Here is a 20,812-nt window from a genome sequence, read left to right as displayed (position 1 = left end):
TGACAAATCTAGCTAGACTGACAAAGGAAAAGGAGAGTGTATGGAAATAACTAAAATCAGAAATGAAAGTGGGACACTGATGCTTATCCCACAGAAATAGAAAGGACTAAAAGAGGTACTATAAACATCTGTGCACCAACAAATTAAATAATCAAGATGAAATGAACACATTCCTAGAAATGCATAAACTACCTACATTGACTTAAGAAGAAATAGAAGATCTTACCAATAAATAGCAAGCAAAGAGATAAATGAGACATAAAAAATCTCCAAACAAATAGAGGCCCAGGACCAAATCTCATTCAATATAAGAAAATCAACTAAAGTAATACACCACAATAGTAGAACAAAGAGAAAAGAACATGGATGATCATCAATGACACAGAAAGACATCTGACAAAACCCAGCACTCCTTCTTAATAAAAACATTCAAGAAACAAAGAATACAAGGAAGCTCCTCAACATGAAAAAAGAACATATATGAAAAATCTGCAACTTAAAATTGTACTCAGTCATGAAACTGAATGCTTTTTCTCTAAGACCAGGAACAAGACAAGGACATTCACTGTTAACGCTGTTATCCAACATCGTACTGGAAATTCTAGCCAGAGCAATTAAACAAGAAAAAGAAATAAAAGGAATCCAAATTGGAAAGAAAAGGTAAAACTTTCCTTATTTGCAGATGACATGATGTTAAATATTAAAATTCCTGGAAAATCCACAACAAAGCTCCTAGAGCTAATAAACAAATTCAGCAAAGCAGCAGTGTTCAAGATCATCATGCAAAAATCAGTAGTGTTTCTAGACACTGGCTATGAAAAATCCAAAGGGAAATCCAGAAAAAAAAAAAATCCCCTTTACAATATGGACTGAAAGAATCAAACATTTAGGAAAAAATTTAATGAAGGATGTAAAAGACTTATGTACTGAAAACTATAAAACATTGCTGAAAGAAATCAAAGAAGACCTAAAAATGGAAAGGCATCCCATGCTCATGGATTGGAAGACTGAATATTAAGAGGTCAAAGCCACCCGAAGCAATCTACAGATTCAATAAATCCCTATCAACAGAGTTCAGAAATAAATGACCAATTTATTGGTCAAGTTGCCAAGAGCACGCAATGGGGAAAAGAATGGTCTCTTCAACAAATGGTACAAGAAAATTGGATACCATATGCAAAAGAATGAAGGTGATTCAGCCAGTTTAGAACAAAATTGGACAGTTCTTAAGTTCCTACATCGAAACAGTTACATTTGACCCAGCAATTCCATTCCTAGGTTTATACTCAAGAGAAATGAAAGCATATGTCCACACAAATGTTCGTAGCAGCACTAATCATAATAGCTAGAAAATCAAAACAACCTAAAAGTCCATCAACTGATGAATAGTTAAATAAAATCTAACATATCCATTTAATGGAATATTGTTCATCAATAAAAACAAACTACTGATACATACTATAGCATAGATGAACATTATAAACATTATGGTAAATTAAAGAAGTCAGTCAGGAAGGAACCCATATTGAAAGATTCTATTTACATGAAATATTCAGAAGGAACAAATAGGAGTAAAACAGAAAGTAGATTCATGCTTGCCAAAAGCTGGAGGAGATGTAGGAACTAGGGGGTGATAGCTAAGAGTGTGGAGTTTCTTTCTGGGGTGATGAAAATATTCTAAAATTGATTGTGGTGATGGCTGTACAGTTCTGAACATAATAAAAGCCATGGCTGAATCATATATATGTGAATTATGTCTCAATAAAGATGCTTAAAAAACTTGAAAAGGCTTTTTAGATATAAGAAGTGACAGTTCACCTTCAAATGCTCTGGAGTACATTTAGATTGCTGAGTGAAAGAGATACATTTTTCAGCTAACGCAGAACTTTCCTGGGTTTATTCAAATAGTTTGGCAGGGGACATGTGGGAACAAGATTCTGGCTGATGTCCAACTGGCTTTTCCAGTGACCGGTAGCTGTGACATCAGGGTAGCACATTATTAAGTTTGTTACTGGCTGAAATAAAAAGTCCTGCCTCCAGGCCATGTACTGAACATATAAAATCTTTCCAAGTCTGTCTTATGAACTCTGCATCCTTGGGTATTTCGCCTCACCATCTGACAACCTTATGCCTGTGTGTGTCGGACTAAGGGAAGTGAAAGACTTGAGATGAGTGAGTCTAATTAGAAGCATTACATTTTCTCCAGGTTCTTCAATTTACTCTCCTAGCCTCTCCTCCTTCATTTCTTTACCCCTTCCATTTGAAAATAACTTCTCTCTGCGTATTCACTATGGAAATAATCCCCAACGTTTTCAATTTAAATCTCCCTTCTTCAATTTTTGTCTCCCTCTGTGTCTCTCTCCGTCTTTATCTCTTTCTCTCTCCCTCCCATTTATTCTCTCAAAAACTGCTGCATATATTTAATAATAAAGTTATTTTTTATTCATGCTGTCAATGTTTCATGATTACAGATAAAAAGAAACAATCCTTTAGGATTCTTAGCTATTTTAGGATTACTCACTATACATTAAATTTCCATTTCATTTGTTATACATTAAAAAAAAAAGTTCCTTTATCCCTATCATATTTGGGAGGGTCCCCAGATGCAGGGATTCTGTGCTGGGAATTGGCATGGTAAAACAACCCCTTTCCTAGTCACTTCAGCAAAGGGAACTCTGGTACTTGAAGTAGCAGTGTTTTCAGAGACCTTGAAAGTAGCGTGTTTCATTATGTAACGTTAAATCCTAGCTCCACTTTTAGGTAGATTTTCTCTGTACTGGCATGCAGTTTGATCTGGCCTCTGTTAATTATGCCATAAGGCAAGCCTGCAGAGGCCAATTTGCATTTTGTTTGTTGTGTCTTTGATTTGTTTCTGAGAACCAAAACAAGATAGAGGGTTACAGATAATCTAATTATTAAGTCACTCCTTTGGCTCTCGCACAGGGGCTGTTAAGGTCTGTGGCTCTGCTTACCTCTTGGGCATCGGCCTGGTTACCCTGGCAAAGGTAAGACCCCTTAAGTTTGTTACTGGCTGAAATAACCAGAGGAATTGGGTCTCTCACTTATCCATCAGCTGATACTATCATAAGAAATAAAAATGAAACAAGCTGGTAGACTCCGTTGGATTAATTACCACCTCCTCGTGTTCTGTTCACCTCTTTGGCCATGTCGAAATAACTGTTTCTCTTCTCTGAGTATATTCTTAGTGAGATGATTTTCATTGCTACCCAAAAAGGTTCTATCTCATATTGCATTTGTGTGTGTGTGTGTGTGTACATTACTTAGGCACAGATCTGATTAAAACTCAATTGTCGAGAGACCGTTAGCTATAGAAGGTTATATCCTGAAACAGGAGCCAGGAGACCTGGACTCTGCTTCCAGATCTGGCTCATATTAGCTGAATGGCCTTGAGCAACCTCTTTTGTTCAGTTCCTTTATTTGAAAAACTGGGTTACCAATGGATATCGCAGGGAGATTGAAATGAATAAGATACATATAAAGGTATTTATTAAAATGAAAAGTCATATATGAAGATAAAGTGCAAATATCTTTGTAGCTCTTATTTACTTAGATCTTGTATGAGCCTGGCACTGTTATAATCAATTTAAATATATTGAAACTTTTAATATTCACAACAACCCTTTGAAATATGTACTATTATTCTTATTTTACAGATGAGAAAACTGAGGCACGTGAAGATTAATTTACTCAAGGTCACATAAGCGGTGGTCTGGCGACAGAACCTGTGTTTTTGACCATGATGTTATACCTTCTCATACACCATATCTTGGGATAACAGTCCCTCAAGAAAAATAAGAGGGTAATTAATTAAATTAAATCCTGAATAAACACAACTGATTAAATTATACATACTAAATGAGATTGATTAATTAAATTCTATATGCTAAAATTTAATTAATGGAACCCAGAAGAGGAGAGACCAGCAGACACTGCCATGTTGCCTGCCACATGGCAGAGGAATCAAGAATTGACAACAGCCCATCTTTAGAAAGAAAGCATTGCCTTGATGATGCCCTGATTTGGGCATTTTCCAAGGCTCTAACCATAAGCAAATAAATTCCCATTATTGGAGCTATACCATTTCATGGTATATTGCTTTCAGCAGCCTAGGAAACCAAAACACTATCCTCAACTTCATCGATCTTAGGCCTTAGAACTAAGATATCCCCACTCAGTGGCCACTGAGTGATCCATACAATCGGTTGCTCAAATGTTCTGTTTTTATCTTTTCCAAGAACATATTTCAGATGCCCCACATTGGGAACTTTTCTTTGTCATGTTTCAAAAGCATTCAGCTGAAGGGTGTGATGGTGGCTCAGTGGCAGACTTCCCGCCTGCCATGCCGGAGACCCGGGTTTGATTCCCGGTCCCTGCCCATGTGAAAAAAAACATTCAGTTTAGCATTTTCATATCTCCCACTGTGTGAGGTTGAAGTGCACCTAACAGGAGACAAGGGTATACAGACTGTTTTAGACTCAGTTGTGTTTAGGCCTAGCATACCTAATAGCAGTAGATAGGTGAAGGAAGTGAGGAATTGCCCTGTCCATAATTGCCAACTGCCCACCCCCAATTTTTGACATGGAAAATTGATGGCTTTTTATATTGTATTAAAAGTGTGATACAAAAAAAAGTGTGATACAAAATAGTGTTGAACCCTTCTTTTCAAAATTTTTGGAGCAACCGCTGTATTTTAGAGCTCCAGATCCCTGTCTCACATTTTCTAGTTCTTTTTTCCGTAGCCCTACAATTCTCCCTGTCATTAACATTATGTGCTGAGAGCTGTGGCATTTTTTAACTGTTCACTTTGTCTTCCTTTTATGAGCATCTAAATTTGGGTTCATTGAATGGGAGGAATGGCTCCTAGTTTAATTTAATCTCAGTGGTGGTGAATGTTGTCTCTCCTCTTTTAGCCCTAAGGTTTTTACTTGTAAAATTTGTATAATAATGACAGATGATTAACAATCTAAATACTTCTTTAAAGAATAGTTGGTTTACATGCTATGATAAATGCAAACTATCAACTTCAAAGAAACATGAGGTTTTTTTTTTTGATGTGTGTTTTTTTTTTTTTAGGTACACCGTCCTGGAATCAAACTCAGGTCTTCCATGTGGAAGGCGAGCATTCTACCACGGAGCCACCTGTGCACCCATGAGACGTTTTAAAAGAGTAAACAAGAAGCTGCTCTGGGTGGATGATATTTGCTTCTGCCTAATGCAATGAAAACTCACCAACCTGTCTACTTTTCAACTCCTCTGAGAGCAAACTAAACCGCACTCCTTGGATTCCCGTTACAGACATGTCCTCGAACATGTTCCTCTCACAACATGCAAACCTCAAGAATGTTGCAGTCATTGCAGTTGTATTTCTCCAAGAAAGGAGTAAACCAAACCTTGGGATATGTAAAATCTTGATAATTCTGGGCCTAACTTCTGACAATGTTGAAAACTTTTTCGTCCTAAGAAAAGAACAGTTTGCACATTATCCAGGGGTGGAGCATGGGAAATGGGTCCTGAGTTAAGTTATCTCTGGGTCCAGGACATCTATAATTTCTTTTCTGACAAGTTCATTTGAAATGTACAATACACATGGATAAGCTATCGGTCACGTGAATAGTTAAAGGAAGATTAAAAAAAATTAAAGTCTCACTGCATGAAAGATCATTAATCTTTTAGAACATGTATTCGAAGTCCTGCTCCCTGAATATTACTTTGAGAACACCTTGTCTTCAGAGGACAATGAGGTATTTAAGTGCAAGTTTCCGATAGCTAAAATAAAATTAAATGCCCTTAAACTCAGCAAACAGAAATTTGAATTGAACAGGGTGTATACAACAAACTGTGTACTACAAAAAGCAACTCAATTGTCCTATTTTCACTGAATGGAAGAATTGAACTTAGCCCTATTTCATTTCCTCTCTAAGGGCCACTGAACACTTTGTCTAAATAAGAGGAACAAGAGCATCACAACTAGCAATTGTGACATCTAGAGTGAAAATTAGGTTAAATATGTCTGTCATTCACACTTTATTAACAAAATAAAGTTTTCAGTCCACATGTTATAAATTCACACCTCCCTCCGTAGAAAATATAACTGAAACAAAATAGAAGAAATTAGAAAGGTAAAACCACTCTCAAAAACAAGATACTCATCTTCTTGATCAGAAATGGAAAGGAAATACCAAGCAGTAGGTGAGGTTTGCTGGTTCCAGTACTAGAAGCAGGAACAGACTGCCACCCAGTTTTGACTCCAGTGAGTATTAAGGACCAAAAATGCCCTATTAAAGATGGAACCAGGGCGGGCCATGGTGGTTCCATAAGCAGAGTTCTCGCCTTCAATGCCGGAGACCCGGATTCGATTCCCAGTGATAAGAGTGGGGTTGGGATCCTACACCCCGAGTGGAAGCTGAGAGAAGTGGCACCTACCATTTATATGAACCCACAGCTAGAGCTTTTATAAAAAGCACCCCTATGGGGGCAAAAAGAAGTAGATAGGTCCTAGAAATCAGGGCAGAGTTCACACCACCCCCGTGCTTGGTTGCTGTCTGAATTTGCACTATTTACACCGTTACTGAGGGATAGAGGCCCTAGGCGACCACTGGTGAACATGACAGGCTGCCAGTTATGATGGTCTTGCAAAACAAAATTCCAAAAATCATGTAAAACTTATTTAGGAACAACAGCCAACAAAATAAATCATAGATAAATTCATTCTGGGTAAAATTAAAATAGAATAAAGCAATATGAAAATCATTTTAAAGTATATATACTACAGATCTTCAAAGAGATAGAAGCAAACAGAAGTCCACTGAAAGAAAGAAGATAATATAAAATAAGAATAGAAAATAGGGAAGTAAAAGTACTGCAATAAATAATATAGTCATTGAAATAAAAGAAATAACCACAGAAAAACCTCTAGACTGGATTCAGAAATAGTGACAATCAATGAACAAAGAGAAAATCCTGAGATATTCTGCCAGAAAATTGCACAGAAGGATATAGAAATTAAAAATATAAAAGAACAATGAAAAGATATGGAAAATGGCTTGAGAGGCCCCAGCTTGTGTTAGCTGACACTCTAGACAAAGAGAACAGATGCAATGGCAGAAAAGCATTTACAGAGGGTAGCTAAGAATTTTTAAGATTTGGAGAAAGCCATGAGTGTTCAGTTATACCGTGAACACCAAGTAAAAATAAGGTCATGTTTAAATACATGATGGTGAATGGTTTTAAAGAAAAAAAAAGGAACACAGAATATAATGCAGACACAGTGAAGAAAAATAAATTACTGCGATAGGAGGGTAAAATAATCCAGTTAGTGAGTCAAGCATTTATAAAATAATGTTCTTTATTTCATATCTTGGCATAAGCAATCTACCTCAGCCATCTCATCTATGCACATAATTTTAACTATTTATATATTCTGATAGTTCTCTTAAACTTTTATTCCAAGAATGTATTTCTAATAAACAGAGCTATAATTCTGATTACCTCTTACTGACAATGATCACTGAATGTACCACAGTACCACCAAACCAGCACAGTGTTCCATCGCTCTCCCTTCCATTTCAGTAATCATTTCATGAGTTTTCAAACTGGGGTTCAGATTGAAATGGCTACCTGCCCAGACACCTATAGATGAAATCATAAGCAGCTTTTTCTCTCACTCCCATTCCATCAGTTTGGCAATTTAGTTCTGCAGATTCTTCTCTTAAGTTTCAAGAAAAAGTTCTGTATACTTAAACTATAGTGTACAAAATATGTATGGACACTGTGACAAATTTCTTGGTATCTATCTTTATATATTTTTTTTATCTTTTTTTATTAATAAAAAAAGAATTAACAAAACAATTAGAAATCATTCCAATCTACATGTACAATCAGTAATTCTTAATAACATCACATAGTTGCATATTCATCATTTCTTAGTACATTTGCATCGATTTAGAAAAAGAAATAAAAAGACAACAGAATAAGAATTAAAACAATAATAGAAAGAAAAAAAAAAAGCTATACCTCACATGCAGCTTCATTCAGTGTTTTAACATAATTGCATTACAATTGGGTAGTATTGTGCTGTCCATTTCTGAGTTTTTATATCCAGTCCCGTTGTACAGTCTGTATCCCTTCAGCTCCAATTATCCCTTCTCTTTTTTTTTTTTTTATTAATTAAAAAAAGAATTAACAAAACAATTAGAAATCATTCCAATCTACATGTACAATCAGTAATTCTTAATAACATCACATAGTTGCATATTCATCATTTCTTAGTACATTTGCATCGATTTAGAAAAAGAAATAAAAAGACAACAGAATAAGAATTAAAACAATAATAGAAAGAAAAAAAACAAAAAAAACAAAAACAAAAAACCTATACCTCACATGCAGCTTCATTCAGTGTTTTAACATAATTGCATTACAATTGGGTAGTATTGTGCTGTCCATTTCTGAGTTTTTATATCCAGTCCCGTTGTACAGTCTGTATCCCTTCAGCTCCAATTATCCCTTCTCTTTTTTTTTTTTTTTTAATTAACGGAAAAAAAGAAATTAACCCAACATTTAGATATCATACCATTCTACATATGCAATCATTAATTCTTAACATCATCACATAGATGCATGATCATCATTTCTTAGTACATATGCATTGGTTTAGAAGAACTAGCAACATAACCGAAAAAGATATAGAATGTTAATATAGAGAAAAAAATAAAAGTAATAATAGTAAAATCAAAACAAAACAAAACAAAACAAAACAAAAACCTATAGCTCAGATGCAGCTTCATTCAGTGTTTTAACATGATTACTTTACAATTAGGTATTATTGTGCTGTCCATTTTTGAGTTTTTGTATCTAGTCCTGTTACACCGTCTGTATCCCTTCAACTCCAATTGGCCATTATCTTACCCTGTTTCTACCTCCTGCTGGACTCTGTTATCAAGGACATATTCCAAATTTATTCTAGAATGTCTGTTCACATCAGTGGGACCATACAGTATTTGTCCTTTAGTTTTTGGCTAGACTCACTCAGCATAATGTTCTCTAGGTCCATCCATGTTATTACATGCTTCATAAGTTTATCCTGTCTTAAAGCTGCATAGTATTCCATCGTATGTATATACCACAGTTTGTTTAGCCACTCTTCTGTTGATGGAGATTTCGGCTGTTTCCATCTCTTTGCAATTGTAAATAACGCTGCTATAAACATTGGTGTGCAAATGTCCGTTTGTGTCTTTGCCCTTAAGTCCTTTGAGTATATTCCCAGCAATGGTATTGCTGGGTCGTATGGCAATTCTATATTCAGCTTTTTGAGGAACCGCCAAACTGCCTTCCACAGTGGTTGCACCATTTGACATTCCCACCAACAGTGGATAAGTGTGCCTCTTTCTCCGCATCCTCTCCAGCACTTGTCATTTTCTGTTTTGTTGATAATGGCCATTCTGGTGGGTGTGAGATGATATCTCATTTTGGTTTTGATTTGCATTTCTCTAATGGCCAGGGACATTGAGCATCTCTTCATGTGCCTCTTGGCCATCCGTATTTCCTCTTCTGAGAGGTGTCTGTTCAAGTCTTTTTCCCATTTTGTAATTGGGTTGGCTGTCTTTTTGTTGTTGAGATGAACAATCTCTTTATAAATTCTGGATACTAGACCTTTATCTGATATATCATTTCCAAATATTGTCTCCCATTGTGAAGGCTGTCTTTCTACTTTCTTGATGAAGTTCTTTGATGCACAAAAGTGTTTAATTTTGAGGAGTTCCCATTTATTTATTTCCTTCTTCAGTGCTCTTGCTTTAGGTTTAAGGTCCATAAAACCACCTCCAGTTGTAAGATCCATAAGATATCTCCCAACATTTTCCTCTATCTGTTTTATGGTCTTAGACCTAATGTTTAGATCTTTGATCCATTTTGAGTTAACTTTTGTATAGGGTGTGAGAGATGGGTCTTCCTTCATTCTTTTGCATATGGATATCCAGTTCTCTAGGCACCATTTATTGAAGAGACTGCTCTGTCCCAGGTGAGTTGGCTTGACTGCCTTATCAAAGATCAAATGTCCATAGATGAGAGGGTCTATATCTGAGCACTCTATTCGATTCCATTGGTCGATATATCTATCTTTATGCCAATACCACGCTGTTTTGACCACTGTGGCTTCATAATATGCCTTAAAGTCAGGCAGCGTGAGACCTCCAGCTTCGTTTTTTTTCCTCAAGATGTTTTTAGCAATTCGGGGCACCCTGCCCTTCCAGATAAATTTGCTTATTGGTTTTTCTATTTCTGAAAAATAAGTTGTTGGGATTTTGATTGGTATTGCATTGAATCTGTAAATCAATTTAGGTAGGATTGACATCTTAACTATATTTAGTCTTCCAATTCATGAACACGGTATGCCCTTCCATCTATTTAGGTCTTCTGTGATTTCTTTTAGCAGTTTTTTGTAGTTTTCTTTATATAGGTTTTTCGTCTCTTTAGTTAAATTTATTCCTAGGTATTTTATTCTTTTAGTTGCAATTGTAAATGGGATTCGTTTCTTGATTTCCCCCTCAGCTTGTTCATTACTAGTGTATAGAAATGCTACAGATTTTTGAATGTTGATCTTGTAACCTGCTACTTTGCTGTACTCATTTATTAGCTCTAGTAGTTTTGTTGTGGATTTTTCCGGGTTTTCGACGTATAGTATCATATCGTCTGCAAACAGTGATAGTTTTACTTCTTCCTTTCCAATTTTGATGCCTTGTATTTCTTTTTCTTGTCTAATTGCTCTGGCTAGAACCTCCAACACAATGTTGAATAATAGTGGTGATAGTGGACATCCTTGTCTTGTTCCTGATCTTAGGGGAAAATATCTTTATATTTTATTTAGATATTTAAGATTTAACCTGGTTCATTTTTTTAAATGCCTAATTTTGCTTTCAAAGACATAAATGGCATGTTAAGAACTAAACAGAAACAAGTCCATGCCTTACTGAGTTAACCTTGAATGTTTGCAGCTATCTCTTCATAGATTATTCATAATGCTAAAATTCCCTTCCATGTTGCCAGGATACAGCAATTGAAAAAGAATATTGAATCACTTTAAACAAATTTGGAGATGTGTATTTAGGTGAAAAAAGATGTCCCTTTGTCCATTTATCAATATATATATATATTTTTTTTCCATTTGAGGCAATGAATATTATATTTTAAACATGGAATTCCAAATAATAATCTGGAAGAAAATGATTTTCCAAGAAGCAGCATCTAAAAGATATTGCTCATTATTTCTCATTTATTTATTCAACATGTATATATTGTATGGCTTCTAAGTACCAGGCACTTTGGAGGTTTTGGGCAAAGATACAGTAGCTAACAAAACAAACCCTCAATGGAGATTGCATGTTAGTGCTATGAGACAGAAAAATGCACAGATAAAATTACAGTGTGTCTGATGGGGATAAGTGCAATGAAGGAAAATGAAGTTGGGCACAAAGAGAGTTTTGAGAGAAGAATCTATTGTAAACAGGGTGGTTTTGCAAAGCCTTCCTGATCAGCGAATGTTTCAAGTGAGGCTTGAAAGGAATCAGCAGTATGGATATCTGAAGAAAGAGCATCCCTAATTTTGAGGACAGCAAGTGCAAAGTCCCAAGTGTTTGGCATGTTTGAGGAAAAGCAAGGCAACCAATGTGGCTGCATGGAGTAGGTTGGGAGTGTGGGCAGACGGGCAAGAGATGAGATCCGGTAAGAATAGGTAACAGGTAGGATGGAATGGCTGGGCCATGTAAGGGCTGATGGACCATTGTAAGAACATTGCCTTTTTCACTGAGTTAGGTAGGAATGGGCCAGACAACTGTTAGAGTGTGCTGCAGTGAATTATCAACAGAAAATTATCAGAAAATTATCAACAGATCGTCATCTAAAGAACCATCAAAAGAACACTCTTGGTTATTCATTTAGTAGTGTTTCTGAGATGAATTTAGAATCACATTTATTGCCTATAAAAGCTAGAAAACATCCTTCTACAATACAAATATAACTTTCATAACAACAAACTATTATGATTTTTCCTAATATTCGCAACAAAGTTTTCATGATTTAGGGTAGGCAGACTATTAAAGCCACCAAATATTTCTTTCCCCAAAAAAAGCATGTAGAGATGTGAGAAAGAAGAAATATGAGTGAAAGAAATGGATACAAATTACATTTATGAAAAGGAGAATTTTAGTCATCTCATTTATCTGTATACTGTGTCACGTTAGACAGGCTTGTTTAGATTCAGAATAATGCTGACAGCCGTGCAGATCTGCCTTGACTATACAGTCAGGCTGAATCCCGCTGGACAGTCAATGAGTTGAGTTATCTGCAACGTAGTCCCCAGACAATGAAAAAGATGGTTTGCACACAAGTCATATCATAATGCAATCATAATACTTCCTAATTAAAACTAGAAAATACTTCCCAATATATATCCCAGACAGTTCAAATACTGATAGATCCAATTCAAAACTAGGTATTTGGAGATTCTACTCTTAAACAATTCTTGAATTTATTTATTCCTCGTCAACCACTCTTACCTATTTTACTTTAATAGTATCTTTGCGCATCCCCCAATCATTCAACTGCACTGGAATTTATTCAGAAAGTCTAAAATTTAGTAATTCAGAGTTTGAAAACTTAATCCAACTGTGTGAATTTGAATCCCTGCTTTGCCAATTAATAGATGAGTGACATTGTACAAGTACTTAAACTCCTGTATTTGCAAGACGTGAATAATAATAGGGTTTCACTCACAGGATGGTCTGGGGGATTGACTATGATAATGTATATGCAGCAAGCACTCAGTCACTAGAGTTATGATAATGTTGACCATGATTGCCAAAATGATCTTCTAAAATGTGAATCTGAGGGTGGTGCAATGGCAGTCAGTGGCAAGAATTCTCACCTGCTGAGCTCGAGACCCAGGTTCCATTCCCGGGACCTGCCCATGCAAAAAAAAAAAAAAAAGGTGAATCTGATTCTGCCTCTTTCTTAAAAAAAATTTCTCACTGGCTGCCCACCACCAAGAGATGAAAAACATCTTGGCCAATAGGACCCCTCATGATTGACTGGGGTCTTCCTTTCAATCCTCATCTCCCACTACACCCCTGTTAATCCTATATTTCAGTCATATTGAACTACTAAACTTGCAATTATCTCAATGCATCCTATAATTTCATACAACCATGCAATTTCTATACAACGTTTACTTCATTTGAAATACCGTCCCGCCCTTCTTTGCCTTTTCTATGCAGCAAACCCATCACACTAAACATCTAACTCGAATATCACTCTTACTAAGGAATTGTCTCTGAAGCGGGAAGTCAGTCAGTGCCTCTTCCCTGCTTCCTTCTCTCTCCCTCTCTCCCTCTTTCCTTTCTGGGTTCCCATGAATTTTTGTACTTCTCTAAACAATGACATTTAATTAAACTGATGTTAATTTTTCCCTTCTCTATTGCTCTCTCTCCAACATCACCACTACCAGAGAATGAGCTTCTGGCCTGTGAGGATTTTCTGTTTCCCATCTCTGCATTCTCACTGCCCAAAACAGCGCTAGGCAGAGAGTATCACCCAATATTGTCGGTTGAATGAATGGAGGCTTCAAACATGAGTGTATTATTTTTCCTAAAGGGAATGCTTTCTTACAAGCTGTTACTAGAACCCACAACAATTTTAAAGATGTCTTGAGTTTCATGAACCACTGTGTTTTCTATAGTGATAGAAATAACAAAACAGAACCAACACACTTATTTATTCTAAGAATCACAAGAAAGAATTGTATAACAGGCAATTAAAACTTTGGTTATTGCACGAAAAAAACTGGTTAAAAATTCTTGAATATTGCTATGGTTTTGATAAGAATCATAAAAAGAAAACATAAAATTAACTGACAGAATGATGTGCACAATTAAATTTCATAGTTGTAGCTGATAATTTTTTACTATACTCTTTAGCAGCTACTTAGGCTTTAAAGAACGTACTTGTTATATTGTTCTGTAAGGAATCATCAACTTGATATATTCATCATGATATATTCTGAACAACAAAAATTGAACAAATCTTTAATGTTAGAGTTTGAGTTTTTTCTGTCTGCAGAATTGTGAAATTCAGAGCCCCTTCTTCAAAAATTAAAAAAGTGGGGTGTTGCCACGGTGGCTCAGTGGCAGAATTCTCATTTACCATGCTGGTGACATGGGTTCATTTTCTGGAGCCTGCCAATGTAAAAAAAGAAAAATTGAAAAATTGTACTCTGGAAGAACTTATATAGAAAATTAACTCAATTTAACTGTTTTTCTGTTAATTTTTTAAGTTTCATAAATAATGCATTCTCTAATCAACAATTCCCTAAATTTTTCAATATGATGGTTTGATCTATGCACATGGACATTTAGATCCTATGATGACTGGATTTTTTGTATCCTGTACCGAAACAGAAGCTGAATAGTGTAAACTTCAAGAGTGAAGTAGGTTCTAGCATTTAAGTTAGGCAAGGCAGGAGTTTTTTGTGTGGGTTAACCACATGTAAGACGAGATAGTAGGATTCTAGATCCCCATGGATTTCCAAAAACGTAGAAAACCGTCTCATAAGGAAGGCTGCTGCATGGAGAGACAATGCAGAAATTTCCTCAATGGCCTGCCTGAGGTGTGTTTGCCCAGTCAGGGCTGCAGCCAGAGAGAAATTAAGTTTCTCTTCCTCGGTGCACCCCGTGGGTGAGTGGTGAGTTACCCGTGTGGGGCTTACCTCCTACAGAGGGCAGCTCCATTTGCCTTCCTTAAATCTTCGGAAAAGTGTAGGGATAAATGTCTCAGCAGGGTGGACAGCATTCCTCACTCCACCCCTCAAACTCCCTCTGTACCTGGAATGCACATCTCACTGAGTAAACTGCAGCAATGGGGAACTGGGATTCACTAAAAACTAACTGCACCTTCCAGCCAATGGTAATGCACATATATTTTCCTTATATTAAGAAATATCAGTATAGAGATTCTTGCAATTTAATTAGGCAAGCAGGAAACTACCTTTCAACAGGTTCTGGATAATGCCTGTTTCCTACCTGAGATATGCTAATTATATAGTGCCTACATGGATAGTTTTCTGTTCTCTGACTAGAGATTTATATATTGGGCTTAACTGAGTTAATTTTAGCCAGTTGAAAGACATTAGCTATATAAATGTACATATAGACATTATCCTTGGAGGAAAAAAAATAGATCTTTCATGTTTGCAAATAATCTGGACAGTAAGGAAAATGCCCTTACTGATGGGAAGGCATCCACAGGCACTATCTACATAAACATCTGCCTTAAGACACAGTTTACAAAATACAATCTATTCATAGTTCTCCTCAGGTAAACAAAGTTTCTTCCTAAACAATTTTGTCAACATTTCTTAGAACTTGCCATCTGTCATTATCAAAATCCCTTCCAACCTCAGCCTCTGCTCTGAATGTTCCCTTCACCTTCCGGCATGGAGGAAGTCCTGGATCTCCTGAGTTTCTGCTCTACTGCTTCACAAGCAGAGCTTTGTTCTACCACACTCCTCTCGTCTTTGGGTCTGGGGGTGCTTGTGTCTTCTTACACCTCGTTGCCATTTCCAGATGCTTGCCCTTCCTTACTCCCTACGAAATCTCATTTTCATAGCACGTGCCATCATAGTATAAATTTTGTTACTGGCCTTTTGTGGCACAGACACCTGGGCTCTTAAACCCCTTGCTTACAGATTTTATCAGTGGGTCACTGTCACTCTATCCTATATAAATGTCATAATTGTTAGTGATTTCAATATCTATGCCTTTCTGACATCAGTGCCTTAAACTCTCTCGTTCAATGATCCTGCCCTCCATTCCACCTAACCTACCCATACTCCAGCTAGTATCCTAAATCTTATAATCTCAATAATCCCTTTTCTTATCTCAGGTGCATTCATTCTACTCCTTGGTCAATGTTCCCTATCTATACAGCTTCCTACCTCTAGAACCCAAGTTTCAAGACTTCTTTGACTATATTGGGATTTTCTACCTTGTCCCTGACCTTTAGCCGCCCCTTGTCTTCACTTTCCTGCTTTTAGTTTGGCTTCCTTGGTGCCTGGTGATAATAACTTCGGATAATACACTCTCATCCACTTACTTTTTCATTTTTAGACCCACTCCCCTGGGGAAACCCCAACTTTAGTTACATACAACTGTTTGCCATATATATGCAAGCATGCACTGAACAAGGGTGGAGAAAAATTCACAGCCATGCTGCTCTTAATGTATATTCATTGTTTGCATGCTATACTGATTTCCAATATTTTAGTTCTAGTTTATTTCCTACTCTCTAATTTTGACATTTTATTATTGTTGTTGTTTTATACAACCGAGTATGGTATAGATTGACACTCATGTTTACCAGTTTTGTTTCACCATTTTCTTTGTATCTCAATTCATTCTTCTGGGATCATTTTTCTTCTTTCTGAAGTACATCGTTTAGAAATTATGTTTCCAGAATCTATTGGTGGTAAAATATCTGTTTTGTTTAACTAAACATATCTTTGTTTTACCCTCATTCTTTTTTGTTTTGTTTTGCACTTGCAGGTACCAGGAATCGAACCAGGGTGTCTGGTATGGCAGGTGAGAATTCTGCCACTAAAGCCACCATCACACAACCCTACCCTCATTTTTAAAAGATACTTTGGTTGTGCGTACAATTTTAGGTTATCATTAATTTTATAATCCCTTTAAGAATAATCTTCTGCTATCTTCTGGTCTCCAGTTGCTATTGATCAATCTGCTGCAATCCAATTGATCTTTATACAAAACTAGTCTGACTTTTCTCTCTAGTTGCTTTTGAGATCTTCCTTTCTTGTGTTGAGTAAAGCAATATCCAGGTACAATTCCTTTTTATTTATGGCAGGATTTTTTATAATTACTCAAGCTGAATATTCATTATTTTTATCAATTCTGTCCATTTGTAACCACTATCTCTTTGAATATTGCACCTCTCATATTCTGTTTTTTCTATTCTTCCAGAATTCCAATTAGACATATATTAAATCTTCTATGTTATGCTCTATATTTCTTGACATAATTTTTATAATTTCCATCTCACTGTCTCTTGTAGTTTTTAGTAATTCTCTCTTCAACTATTTCTAACTTACTAGTTAATGACACCCGCCCCTAAAGATGTCCCGTCCTAAGCCCCAGGCTGTGACTGTTACCTTACATGGCAAAGGATCTTTGCCAATATGATTGAGGAATGCAAGATCGGGAGATAATGGATAATGCCGTTTCATCTGAGTGTGCCCAATGTAATTACAAAGTCTCCATAAGAAAGAGGTATAAGGTTCAGAGTAAGAGGAGGAGGTGTGATGACAGGAGTCAGGGTGATGTGAAGAAGGGGCCATGAGTCAAGGAATGCAGATGTTCATTAGCTGGAAAGTCCAGGGAACAGTTTCTTCTCTTGAGCCCCCAGAAAGATTGAGGTCTTATCAACACTTTGATTTTAGGATTTCTGATCTCCAGAATTGAAGGGTAATAAATTTGTATTGTTTTTAAGTCTCCAAGCTTGTGGTAATTTTTTATATTAGCAATAGAAAATTAATCCATATTCCTACTAAGTTTTTTTTTTAAACTGCTCTAGAGGTTTAATTAGCATATAATGAACTGCACAGATTTAAAGTTGTTTTATCACATGGAAACATCTGTGAAACTATAACCACAATCGAGATAAGCACGTCCATGACCCCCCCAAATTTTCCGCATGGTCCTTTGTAACCCATCCTCCTGCCACTCCCCACCCCATCCCTACTTACAGACAAGCACTGGTTTATTTTTCATCACCACAGATTTCCTTGCGTTTTCTAGAATTTTCTTTTAATGGAATTATACCTTTGCTGCTTTTTTGTCTGGCTTCTTCTACTCAGCATAATTATTTTGAGGTTCACCCATGTTGTGTATCAATAGTTTATTATTTGTTATTGCTGAGTAGTACTTCATTATATCACTGTCTGTTTTCCATTCACCTATTGATGGATGCTTTGGGTTATTTCCAGTTTTGGGCTATTACAAATAAAGTTGTATGCACATTCATGCACAAGTCTTTGTATGAATATATGTTTTCATTTATCTTGGGTAAATCCTAGAAAGGCTAGATAATATGATGGGTGTGTATTTAACCTTTTAAGAGACTGCCGAACTGTTTTCCAACATGATTGTACAGAATTCCAGATATTCCTCCACATCTGTGCAAACACATATGTTCTATCCTTTAAATTTTAGCCATTTTATTAGCATGTAACTGTATCTCAGGTGTTTTGTTTTTTTTTAATTTTCATTTCTTCAAGTCATGTGGTTTTTATCAGCACTTATCTAATGTTGAACATCTTCACATGTATTTATCTGGCATCTGCATATCTTTTTGGTTAAATTCCTATATTAAACTAATCTTTGATTTGTTTTTCAAATTAGATTCATTTGTTTAGTTTTGAAAGTTTTTTTTTAATATATTCAGGACACAAGCTTGTTATCAGATATTAAGATTTGTAAATATTTTCTCCAAGCCTTGATGAGTTTTGTTGAATAGATATTTTTAATATTGCTGAGATTTAATTAATTTATTTATTCTTTTATGGATGCTGGCTTTAGGGATCACAACTAAGACATTTTTGCTTAACCCAGTTTCATAAACATTTTCTCATATTTTCTCTCAATAGGTTTTTAGATTTAGTTTTACGTGTAGTCTATGATCCAATTTGAGTTAAGTTTTGTATGTGATGTGAGGCATGAATCAGAGTTCTTTTTTGGGTGGGTGTTGGGGAGGTTATGGACATTCAGTTATTCCAGCATCACTTGTTGAAAAGATTAATTTCTCCACAGAATTGCCTTTATACCTTTGTCAAAATCAACTGTCCATATAGGTGTATGTCTGTATTAGTCAAGGTTCTCTAGAGAAAAAGAACCAACAGGAGAGATCTATAAATGTGAGATTTATAAAATGGTCTCATGCTACAGTAGGGACATCAGAGTCCAAAATCTGTAGGGCAGGCCGCAAGCTGGCAGCTCCAATGAAGTTCCTCAACGATCTCCCCAGGCAAGGCTGGCTGCCTGAAGCAGAAAGAGAGATTCTCTCTTCTGAATTCTCCTTAAAGGTTTCAGGTGATTAGATTAAGTGTCAGTCATTGAAGAAGACACTTCTTCAACTGCAGATGTAATCAGTCATGGATGCAACCAATATGCTCATCATTTAAATCCACGAAATGTCCTCACAGCAACAGAGAGACATACCAGTGCATCATCACCTGGCCAAGTGGACACATGAACCTGACCATCACAGCATCTAATTCTGAACTTTCTGTTCTGTTCCATTGATGTATTTTTATATCGTCATGCCATACCACACTACCTTGATTCATGAAACTGTGTAAGTTTTGATAATATTAGTCCTCCAACTTTGTTCACTTTTTCAAAATTGTTTAGGCTATTCTAAGTCTTTTGCATTTCCATGTGAATTTTAGAATCTGTCTCTTAGTTTCTATAGTAGAACGTTTTGACATTGTTTTGAATCTAGAGATTGGTTTAGGGAGAATCTTAACAATGTTTATTCTTGTTGAACTAGGAACGTGGTGTTTCTCTATATTTATTTAGATATTTCTCTATTCCAGGTGCTACAATTTTCAGTATGCAAGTTTTCACATTTTTGTCATATTTATCCCTAAATATTTGCTAATGTTGAGGCTATTGTAAATAGTATTTTTTTAATATTTAATTATTCATTGCCAGGCTATGTAAACACAACTGATGTGTATATATTGGTCTTGTATTTTGCAAACTTCAGTTGTTGTGGTCCTTTTGCAGATTCTTTTGGATTTTCTGCACAGATGATGTCATATCATCTGTGACTAAAGATAGTTTTACTTTTTCCTATCTTGTCTGTATGCATTTTTAATTGCCTTTCTTACTTTGTAATATCTTTGCTCTAAAATCTACATAGTGTGTATTAATATAACCACTATGGCTTTGATTTGATTACTATTAGCCTGGTATCTCTTTATCCATCATTATACTTTTAATGTATTTGCATCACTATATTTAAACTCCATTTTTTATAGGCAGTGTCTCCTTGGTAGTTTATTTTTCTATCCACTCTACCAATCTCTGTCTTTTAATAAGAATATTTAGAATACTTACATACAATGTGATTATTGATATTGTTAATGTCCACCCTTATCATTCTGCTATATGTTTTCTATTTGTCCCATCTGTTCTCTGTTCCTTTTTCTCTTTTTCTAGCTATTCTGATTAATCAAATATTTTTTATGATTTATTTTATCCTTTTGGTTGGCTTGTTTTATTGTTTTAGTGGGTCCTTTAAGGTTTGGAGTGTACATCTTTAAATATCACTGCCTCTGTATAAGTGATATTAAACCACTGCACACATAGTACAAGAAACATATAATAATTTAGTCAATTTCTCCCCTACTTACATTTTTGCTTTTTAAATATGCTTTTAAGCCCACACAAAATTGCTATTGTTTTAACAGTCAATTATCTTTATATTTTTAAAATTTTTTTTAATAATTAAAGAAAAAAAGAAATTAACAAAACATTTAGAAATCATTCCATTCTACATATGCAATCAGTAATTCTTAACATCATCACATAGATGTATGATCATCATTTCTTAGTACATTTGCATTGATTTAGGAAAAGAACTAGCAAAGCAACAGAAAATGATATAGAATGTTAATATAGAGAAAAAAATAAAAATAATAATAATAAAAGAAAAGGAAAAAGAAAAAAAC

The 20,812-nt window shown here is 35.6% G+C and overlaps 1 long non-coding RNA gene across 1 annotated transcript; it reads left to right on the top strand.

The window, feature by feature from the left end:
* The first annotated feature begins 2,068 nt into the window (after positions 1 to 2,068).
* On the top strand, positions 2,069 to 5,639 carry LOC143679410 (uncharacterized). Its single transcript, XR_013173722.1, has 4 exons — positions 2,069 to 2,172; positions 2,944 to 3,005; positions 3,675 to 3,820; positions 5,095 to 5,639. It is a non-coding gene; the product is annotated as an uncharacterized LOC143679410 (long non-coding RNA).
* Positions 5,640 to 20,812: the final 15,173 nt, after the last annotated feature.

Source organism: Tamandua tetradactyla, chromosome 4 (assembly GCF_023851605.1).
Source record: "Tamandua tetradactyla isolate mTamTet1 chromosome 4, mTamTet1.pri, whole genome shotgun sequence".
Classification (NCBI taxonomy): Eukaryota; Metazoa; Chordata; class Mammalia; order Pilosa; family Myrmecophagidae; genus Tamandua; species Tamandua tetradactyla.
Note: the sequence above shows the minus strand (reverse complement) of the source record. Positions and strands in the feature narration are given on the sequence as shown.